This window comes from Girardinichthys multiradiatus, chromosome 20, assembly GCF_021462225.1.
Source record: "Girardinichthys multiradiatus isolate DD_20200921_A chromosome 20, DD_fGirMul_XY1, whole genome shotgun sequence".
Lineage (NCBI taxonomy): Eukaryota > Metazoa > Chordata > Actinopteri > Cyprinodontiformes > Goodeidae > Girardinichthys > Girardinichthys multiradiatus.
Window position 1 is genome coordinate 2,406,085 of NC_061812.1, and position 10,763 is coordinate 2,416,847.

At 40.5% G+C, this 10,763-nt stretch overlaps 1 long non-coding RNA gene across 4 annotated transcripts; it reads left to right on the top strand.

Moving 5' to 3' along the window:
- LOC124856480 lies at positions 1–8,871 on the top strand. Of its 4 annotated transcripts, XR_007035346.1 has the most exons (8): positions 1–410; positions 514–675; positions 788–907; positions 1,433–1,586; positions 1,713–1,799; positions 1,941–2,060; positions 6,246–7,222; positions 7,659–8,871. It is a non-coding gene; the product is annotated as an uncharacterized LOC124856480 (long non-coding RNA). The 4 variants fall into 4 exon arrangements; XR_007035345.1 differs by having other exon boundaries at positions 1–675; XR_007035348.1 differs by having other exon boundaries at positions 1–675; positions 6,249–7,222.
- Positions 8,872–10,763: the final 1,892 nt, after the last annotated feature.

Below are 10,763 nucleotides of genomic sequence, written 5' to 3' on the forward strand. Positions count from 1 at the left end.
TCTCTCTCTCTGTAGGATGATGGACTTCAGAGAGTTAGGAGATGACCTTTTAACCCTTCCCAGGTTGTATATTGCTGATGAGTTTCCTTTGGGGTTAACTCCTGCGCCTTACAGAGGTGATCAGCAAATGCATTTAGCACCCAGCTGCTGCTTTCCCTCTAAAACTCCCAGGAAGTTGCAGGACGTTTGTTGATGAAATAACGCCACAGCCAGGTACAGTTAATGTTCTGAGGTGGACAATTATTGGAGGTGATTTTGTGTTTGGTTTTAATACGTAGAACCTTTAATCTCAGAGTGAGAGTGAATGTCTCCATGCAGAGTCAAACACAAGCTAAAATACACCCGATGTGTCTGAGTTCTTTCCAAATATTGACTCACTGTCACAGACTCCGTCTTCAGTAAATCCACAGGTTGGTTCTTTTGCACATTAATGAAGTTCTGATGTCTCATTTTCCTAAATTCTCAACATCTCTTTTTTAACAGTTCAGCTTCATGTCTCATTTCTGTCTGCAGCTTAGCATGAAGCTCAGTGTGATTTCACATTGTTGGTGTTGGTGGCTGTTCCTGAATCTGTGGAGGACAGAATGTGCAGCCCACCGTCTCGCTGCAGCAGGGCGCCCCCCATTGACTGTCCCTGAGAATGTTTCCGGGACATCCCTGGATTAAAGAAAGACAGTAGGTCCAACTGTGGTACCGTGGCTGTGATGTGAATCTTTGATTGCAGGTTGTTACACAGTCCAGAGGAGTTAGTTCAGACTGAAATATTTACCAAATCTGTTCCTTCCAGTGAGATATGGGCCAGTCAGTTCCAGCAGCAGTTCAGCTGTGGTTCTGTTCCAAGTCCAATGGCTGCATTCACCTTCATAACACTGACTTCATGATGACGAGTCCCTGTTGTTTACCAAAGGTGTGCACAGGTCACACAAACACACACACACACAGCTTTATGACCAGAACAACCCACCCTCTTTAGAGGTTGGGTTACAGCCAGCCTGAACGAGGAGTTCTGTCTAATAAAACAGCTTCACTCAATCCAAGAGTGGCTCCTCTTCCTCAGGGTGAAGAATACTTCCTGCTACAGTGAATCATTCAATGCTGAGGAAAAGACGTTGACCTCATTCAGACTCCTGATCAGCAGTCAAGGTTTAACACAGCTACTGAGCATGTGCAAAGCTGTTTTACATTAAATAATAACGTCTCTGTGTAAAAGCTGTTCATGTCCAAACTGGAATCCTATAGTTTAAGAGTGAACCAGTTGGAATCTTATAAAATTGTCTTAGAAATTGGGTTTTCTTCAGATTTTAGCTCTGTTTTTCACTTTATTACTAATGCAGACCTTCTGCACAGATGCACATATCACACCCACACCATCGCATAATTTCTCTGTGTTTCTCACCTGAATCGCTCCTGTTCCTGCCTGGTTTGCCTGCAGCTGTTTATCCAGAGAAAAATGTGCTGACGCAGGAAATCCTGCAGTTTGATTTCTAGACGAAGTGAAGGGAGAATAAAAGGAGAACTGATCTGAAAACGTCCCTCGTTGCTCAGCATCAAAAGCAATCTGACATGATGCAACTGATGGATTTAAGGTAACAAGATGTTTAAAAGCTGTTGGATCATGTTGTTCTGAGGAGGAATTAACATATTCTAACCAAACGGTGTCCTGTTGGTAACCAGCTGCTGCTTGTTGAGGCTGTTTGTTTCATCTTTATCAGCAGGACTGAACAATAAATCCCATCATTATTACAGCATCTATGTGTGCAGTGTCAGCGGTGCAGAGAGCTACTTGGATGCAGCATCTGGTAGGTGTCAACCTCAGCTGCCTTTCATTCATGCTGCATTTAGAAAAATATATTTTCCATTCAGACTTGGTGGTTTACCCTGATCTGAAGAAGAATTCACCTCCTCACAGATTCAGATTTTAATAATTTGCTTTCATTAAGGGGGGAAATCCAAACCAACCTAAACCTTTCTGACAAGTTATTTCATGCTGGAGAGCATTAGAAACATGGTTCCTTCAGTTCCGCCAGGTTATCCAGGTCCAGACAACACTTGGAGTAACGGTAGGTTGCCCACTCCTGGAAAGGTTCTCCACTGTTCCAATGTTTACTCCATGTGTGGATGATGGTTCTTATTGTGGTTCTCTGGAGTCCCAAAACCTTTCCAGACTGCTAGATGTCAGTGACTGTTTCCCATCTGGTCTTTAATCTTCAGATCAGGACATGATCTGCTGCTCTTTGAGATCTACTTCATGTAGAGGTTCTGTTAAGGTGAAGGCAGTGATTAAGGCCTGGGTTTGGTCAGACTGATGGATTTCAGATAAAAACTCAGGTTTATTACATGTTTAATGAGGGGGATGAGTAATTCTTCCCACAGGGCCAGGTTGGTTAAATTAGTTGTTTCCCTAATAAATTGAATTTTTATTTTAAAACATCTTTTTGTATTTATTTAGGTTTATCTGATATCAATTGTTTTGGAATTTCTGAAACGTTCAGAAGAAATCAGGTGTGGGTATATAACCCCTGGCAAAAATCACCAGTCTCTGAGGATGTTCCTTCAGTTGTTGAAGTTTATAGAAAAAAAAACAGATCACAGACATGACAAAAAACTAAAGGCATTTCAAATGGCAACTTTCTGGCTTTAAGAAATACTAAAAGAAATCATGAAAAATTATTGTGGTAGCCAGTAACAGTTACATTTTTAGAACAAGCGCAGGGAATAAATTATGGAATCATGAAAAACAAACACACAAAATAACACTCCAACACATCACTAGTACTTTGTTGCACCACCTCTGGCCTTTATAACTGCTTGCAGTCTCTGAGGCATTGACTTAATGAGTGACAAACAGTACTCTTCACCAATCTGACTCCAACTTTCTCTGACTGCTGTTGCCAGATCAGTTTTGCAGGTTGCAGCCTCATCATGGACCATTTTCTTTAACTTCCACCACAGATTTCAATGGGATTGAGATCCAGACTATTTGCAGGCCATGACATTGACCTTGTGTCTTTCTTCAAGGAATGTTTTCACAGTTTTTGCTCTATGGCAAGATGCATTATCATCTTGAAAAAATGATGTCATCATCCCCAAACATCCTTTCGATGGATGGGATAAGTGTAAAAATGTCAATGTAAATCTGTGCACTTATTGAAGATGTAATGACAGCCATCTCCCCAGTGCTTTTACCTGACATACAGCCCCATATCATCAATGACTGTGGAAATATACAGGTCCTTCTCAAAATATTAGTATATTGTGATAAAGTTAATTATTTTCCATAATGTCATGATGAAAATTTAACATTCATATATTTTAGATTCATTGCACACTAACTGAAATATTTCAGGTCTTTTATTGTCTTAATACGGATTATTTTGGCATACAGCTCATGAAAACCCAAAATTCCTATCTCACAAAATTAGCATATTTCATCCGACCAATAAAAGAAAAGTGTTTTTAATACAAAAAACGTCAACCTTCAAATAATCATGTACAGTTATGCACTCAATACTTGGTCGGGAATCCTTTGGCAGAAATGACTGCTTCAATGCGGCGTGGCATGGAGGCAATCAGCCTGTGGCACTGCTGAGGTCTTATGGAGGCCCAGGATGCTTCGATAGCGGCCTTTAGCTCATCCAGAGTGTTGGGTCTTGAGTCTCTCAACGTTCTCTTCACAATATCCCACAGATTCTCTATGGGGTTCAGGTCAGGAGAGTTGGCAGGCCAATTGAGCACAGTGATACCATGGTCAGTAAACCATTTACCAGTGGTTTTGGCACTGTGAGCAGGTGCCAGGTGGTGCTGAAAAATGAAATCTTCATCTCCATAAAGCTTTTCAGCAGATGGAAGCATGAAGTGCTCCAAAATCTCCTGATAGCTAGCTGCATTGACCCTGCCCTTGATAAAACACAGTGGACCAACACCAGCAGCTGACACGGCACCCCAGACCATCACTGACTGTGGGTACTTGACACTGGACTTCTGGCATTTTGGCATTTCCTTCTCCCCAGTCTTCCTCCAGACTCTGGCACCTTGATTTCTGAATGACATGCAGAATTTGCTTTCATCCGAAAAAAGTACTTTGGACCACTGAGCAACAGTCCAGTGCTGCTTCTCTGTAGCCCAGGTCAGGCGCTTCTGCCGCTGTTTCTGGTTCAAAAGTGGCTTGACCTGGGGAATGCGGCACCTGTAGCCCATTTCCTGCACACGCCTGTGCACGGTGGCTCTGGATGTTTCTACTCCAGACTCAGTCCACTGCTTCCGCAGGTCCCCCAAGGTCTGGAATCGGCCCTTCTCCACAATCTTCCTCAGGGTCCGGTCACCTCTTCTCGTTGTGCAGCATTTTCTGCCACACTTTTTCCTTCCCACAGACTTCCCACTGAGGTGCCTTGATACAGCACTCTGGGAACAGCCTATTCGTTCAGAAATTTCTTTCTGTGTCTTACCCTCTTGCTTGAGGGTGTCAATAGTGGCCTTCTGGACAGCAGTCAGGTCGGCAGTCTTACCCATGATTGGGGTTTTGAGTGATGAACCAGGCTGGGAGTTTTAAAGGCCTCAGGAATCTTTTGCAGGTGTTTAGAGTTAACTCGTTGATTCAGATGATTAGGTTCATAGCTCGTTTAGAGACCCTTTTAATGATATGCTAATTTTGTGAGATAGGAATTTTGGGTTTTCATGAGCTGTATGCCAAAATCATCCGTATTAAGACAATAAAAGACCTGAAATATTTCAGTTAGTGTGCAATGAATCTAAAATATATGAATGTTAAATTTTCATCATTACATTATGGAAAATAATGAACTTTATCACAATATGCTAATATTTTGAGAAGGACCTGTACATGTTTTCTTCAGACAGTCGTCTGCATAAATCTCTTTGGAACGGCACCAAACAAAAGTTCCAGCATCATCACCTTGCCCAATGCAGATTCGAGATTCATCTCTGAATATGACTTTCATCCAGTCATCCACAGTCCACCATTGCCTTTCCTTAGCCCATTGTAACCTTGTTTTTTCCTGTTTCCTGTTTTCCTGTCTTCCTTGGTCTACCAGTATGCTTGCCTTTAACCACCTTCCCATGTTGTTTGTACTTTTTTTTACACACAGCTGACTGAACAACCAACATCTTGTGTAACACTGCGTGATGATTTACCCTCTTTAAGGAGTTTGATAATCATCTCCTTTTTGTCAAGTGACATCTCTGGTGTTGGAGCCATGATTCATGTCAGTCCTCTTGTTGCAGCAGCTCTCCAAGGTGTGAACACTCCTTTTTACCTGGACACTAACGAGCAGATTTAATCTGATGCAGGTGTTATTGTTTGTAATGACAATTTGCAGGGTGATTCCATATTTCTTTCCTCAAAATTGAGTGATTCCATAATTTATTCCCTGTGCTTGTTCTAAAAATGTAACTGTTACTGGCTACCACAATAATTTTTCATGATTTCTTTTAGTATTTCTTAAAGCCAGAAAGTTGCCATTTGAAATGCCTTTAGTTTTTTGTCATGTCTGTGATCTGTTTTCTTTCTACAAAATTCAACAACTGAAGGAACATCCTCAGACTGGTGATTCCATGATTTTTGCCAGGGGTTATAGTTAGATGATAGCAGCTGAGTTTACTGCAGCTGGTAATGCAACAGTACTTTAAATCACATGTTTTCCTAACATTGTACAGCTCTACCTGCACTAGTACCCAGGATTCAGGTCTCTGTTGTTGGTAGTTTATCAGCCAGAAGCAGAGAGGTTTGAGAACTGTGGATTTGTATGTCCTTCGGCAGTCCAATGCCCACATCCTGATAAAAATCCCGCCACAGCCAACTCCTGGTGAAAAACAGGGACAAGTGAGATGTGATTGGTCAAACGGGTCTGGGTTCCAGCTTCCTGGATCAATGCTATTTAGTCTGTGCTTCTGTTCGAGGACTGGTCTTGTTGAAAAGGACATTTTTCTGTCCACTGTCAGCGACTGCACTGGGCATGCTCAGAACAGCAGAGAAATTTAAAGATTTAAACCAATTATTGTCTCTGATTAGCGTTAATTAGCTTATCTTAGCTGAACACTTGTAGTGTTTATAATTGTTAATATATTCCATAATAATTAGATTTCATTGACCTTTTGGATTTGAATCAATATTTTTGTGTACAGCACCAGTGGGTGAGGTTTATAGTAAAAAAGTTTTATATAAATAAACTAAATGTACTTAAAACTGAGCTAATGACTGTAAAGTGAGTCAGAGTTTTCTCTGCCAGCAGGTAGAACCGGTTCACTCATGTGTTTCTAACAACGGGCGTGGCAGCTCGTCAAAAAGATCTCAACCTCAAGAAAGACAGATCAAGCTCATCAACACGTCCATCATCAAGCTCATTTTTCCTGCTCGTGCTCACTTGCGTAACGCTGCTTAAAATAACTGGGTTGGTGAGTTCCTGAAGGCCTGATGCTTTAGAAAAATATGCAGTAAAGCTTCATTCATCATGTTTCTATTGCTCTTCTTCTGCTCATCTAAATAACTTTGAAATCATCAACAGTTATTGATTTTCATCCAAATCTAAGAAAGCAAAAACTTTAATATGGAAATTAATTACAAAACCTCATAAATAAAATCTTATTAATCTGACAGAGCACCTCCACTCATGTTGGATGGTGGGTAAAGATGAGTGAAAGGTCTTTAAATAATTAAACATTATTGTAGTAACAGAATCTCACTATGAAAAACATAAAATAATCAAACTTTACTTTTATAACATTTATTCAGAGAAAATCCTACAGTGGGAAATGACTGTTTTTTTTAACCAAATCTGCTGTAAGTTTGTGTTAGTAGCTCTAACAATTAAATAAATGGATGTAAAACATTTTAGTCTTTATTTCATCCTGGAACCGGCAGGTTTAACTGGATGCTCTTCAAAATGGGAAAGAGAAGAAAACATGCTGTTCTGGTGAGGCAGAAGTATTTTATTCTTCATAAATAAAGAAATGGAAACAAACAACTCCTCCACATTGTAAGCAGTCAGTTAAGGTTAATGCTGAAAGGACTCTATCCCTTCTGGTCTGGGAATGCCCTGGATTCCCCTCCGAATGAGCTGGAGAGGGACATGGATAGACAGACGGACGGATGGATGGATGGACGGACGGACGGACGGACGGATGGATAGAGTGGCTGATTCTTGAAAGGCTGAGCTGGAATAAGAGGAGGTCTGTTTGCCGACACATCATGGAAACAGGTTTCAGGGTAAATCTCTTCCTAACCGTGTGTATTTTATACATCAAGTTCCCCTCAGAAACAACTGTTTTGGTCTGGAGCATCACTTCCATGAATTTTCTTCTGCTGAAGGAAACCTTAAACATGTTATTTTATCATATATAAGCTTAACTAGAAGGTTTATTTATCTTATTCCCACAAGAAAAACCTGAATAAAGAAGTTTCAGTGAGCACTAGTGTTTGCATTATTAATTATGTTTCACCTTCTTCCATGAGGCTGATGGTGTTTTCAAATAGTTTCTATTTACAACCGGAAACCCAAGTTAATCGTTTTTCTATTGTGTCACAAACTGCCAGCTGGATCTGACTCCAGTTTGTATATGTTCCTCAGAACTGTTTCAACAACTGGAAACCAGCTCATCCACCTCACTGCTGCTGGTTAAAATGTACTTTTGTTTCTTCTCAGCCACAGGAGGTTCCAAGGTTTTTCAGGCTGTTAAGGTTCTGTGACCTCCTTCTGCCGGCATTTCAACTGATTTGACTCACTGGTTTCATCCAAACATTGAAGCCTGAGACTGGACTCCATTTGGACTGAGATGATCATAATGACGACTGACTCACCTCAAACATGTGACCATTAACAAGCAGGAAGGAAGTCACGGGTGTTCCCACTAGTTTAAATCCCCATTTCACCACTAGTGTTTTTAGATACTGGGTGGAAATTAGTTGTGATTGACTGCACTTGTTCCAGGAAATAGATTAAACCGTACCGGCTGCCTGACACCCAGTCAGGTTATACTAAAAGTACATCCTCTTCATTTTCAGGTCTTTATTCCAAGATGTGTGTTAACACATGTTAATCCATCAGCAATTACATCACAGAAGCGACTGTTCCTGGCCATTAACCTGGAAAGGTTTATCAGTTCATCTCTAAACTATCTGAAGTCCGTCGTTCCACAGAGACAAAGATTATTCCCAAGAGGAAAACATCTGGCACCTGCCAGTCTTCCCAGGAGTGGACGACCCAGCAGGTTCAGCCCAAGGTCAGGGTGTGAAGCTCAGAGAAATGACCAAAAACCCAACAGCTCCATCTCAGACTCTACAGGCCTCATTTAGCAGGTTAAAGGTCATGACAGGGTGATTAGAAAAACACTGAACCAATATGGCTGCTTGGAGGGAAAACACCTCTTCACTCTAAACACAAAGTGGCAGAAGACCAACGTAGAGATGTTTGTTCATGCTGCACAGCACCATGTTTGGTTAACCCAACATCACATACCAACTTTAAAGCATGGTGGTGGAGGACTGATGATTTGGGCTGAATTGAGTTGACTGGGCCGGCCCAGTACTCCCTGTTTGTATGGCTTCATGATGTCATTAATTGCATCACTGGGTCCAACCAAACGGAGGAATCTGCTCTGGATGAACTGTTGTATTTTATGAACCATTTAGTTGATGACTTTGTTAATCAGATTAATAATAATCTCCATCCTGTTCCTTTGCTTAGATTGTATTGTTTGGTTTAACCTATTTCCTAATGGTGCAGACTGATGAGGTTCAGGTGGATTTCAGGATGATTTTCATCACCTGAGCTTAAGATAGTGATGGAAGAATGCCTCCATTTACTTGTTAAAATGTCAGAAATGAAGATGTCTGTGAATAAAATCCAGCAAGAAGAAGCTCACGTGTCTGCTGATGATGTCTACCAACCACCTTCCTTGACACCTTCTGTACACCAAAGAAAACAAAGGAGTCTGTCATTTGGTCCAAACTGGGTCCTCAACAGAACAATGGTCCCAAACACAGAACTTAATCTACAACAGGGTGGCTAAAAAGAAAGCAATCAAGATGTAGCAATGGTCCAATCAAAGTCCAGACCTCAGTCAGATTGAAATACTGTGGTGGAAGAAAAAATCATTGATTGGGAAAGTTTCCTCTTCAACGATGTTTCAGTCTGATAAACTCAGACAGGAACTCACTGCAGGGTTATGGCTGCTGGTATTTATTTGGCATTCGATCATTTCATTGATCAAACTATGAACATTAAAGATCCTTCTTCGCCTGAAGGATCATTAAAACATTTATAAAAATAGACATTTTGTCTCAAGGCCTTTACTGACCCTGAATTATTCTTAGTACAGATGACCTTTAGTGTTTGTTTCAGATACATAAGTGAGATAAAACACATTTTCATCCATCAGAGGAGGCGAAGAAAGCTGTTAGAGTTGATTAAATGATTGTCTACATTTGTTCTAGTTGTAACCACCTCCTGTGGCCTACATTTCCAGCTGAGCTGTAGTGGCTCCTTCTCCTGCAAACACAGGCTGGCGCTTCCAGCCTGCTTCTTTCTCCAGCTGACTCGGACCCGGACACACTGCATGTAAATCACACAGACTCAGCTTGCTTTACCTATTCAAATAGAGCAGGGAGATGATGTCAAAGAGAGGTGCTTGCTTCGATCACCTGCACCTCCCTGTTGGGTAAACACAAAGTCACACGTCTGCCTGGTCTGGTTCCGGATGTTTACGAGTGACTACGAACACCGAGCACCAAGTTATACCTGTACAGGAGTTATTTCCTCAACTGTCCTTTTATTCCTGCTGTAAAACTGAGGAGAGTTTTTATGTGGCTGGTTGTCCCACCTAACATCATAAACATACAAACCCATAGCAGAGATCCATCCAGGTGTAGCTTCTAGGAAGAGAAAAGAGAGAACATAAAGTTAAAAACTGAAATAACAGCAAATAATGCAAAATTGGAGAGTAGTGTGAGAATGTAGCGAAGAGGGTGAAAGTGGTCGTTATGTCCTCCAGCAGCCTAAGTCTATAGCAACATAACAGTTAAAACTGGAGGATTTCTTTCCGGCACAGTTTCAGTCACAAATGATTCCTGAACAGCAGACTGTGATTCCTGTACAACCAGAACCACTGAAGCAATGTCTGTTTCTAAAAGCTGTCCAACAAAGAGATCCATAAAAACACTAAAAGGACTGAATAAAGCATATAAAGTGGCATGAAACTGAAAGGTTACCTCAAAATTACACAAAATTACACAATTCACTACCAAATGGTGTATTTTATTCAACCAATAAACAAGAAGATGCATGAAACAACCAGAAATAAACATAGACATGAAAATCTGCAAAATGACCATCGATCATCAACAGGCTGATGAAAATATGTGAAATTAAATTAAATGTAAAATGTGGTTAGCATGATAAAAACTGCAACTTTAAGAAGACATGACAAACAAAAGGTTGATTTCAGTTTGGTTGGATTTATCAAAATCTGCATAAAATGTTAAATTGAATGAGTTTAGTCTTATTTAATAAACTAGAAATGTTCAGACAAGACCTGTTTGTCAGATTAAAAACACCTTCAGAAAATGAATGACCTCTAAGCAGGAAATTAAACATCCTTTCCATTAAATATCGTGTTTTCGTTGGCTGGAAGCATAAAATTATCATAATTATCAGAAATAAGGGCTTGAAAACATCAGTCTGGTGGAACTGATCTAAATAATTTCTTTCATTCAGTACTGGAATAAATGGACTTTTTCAATAACAAGTAAT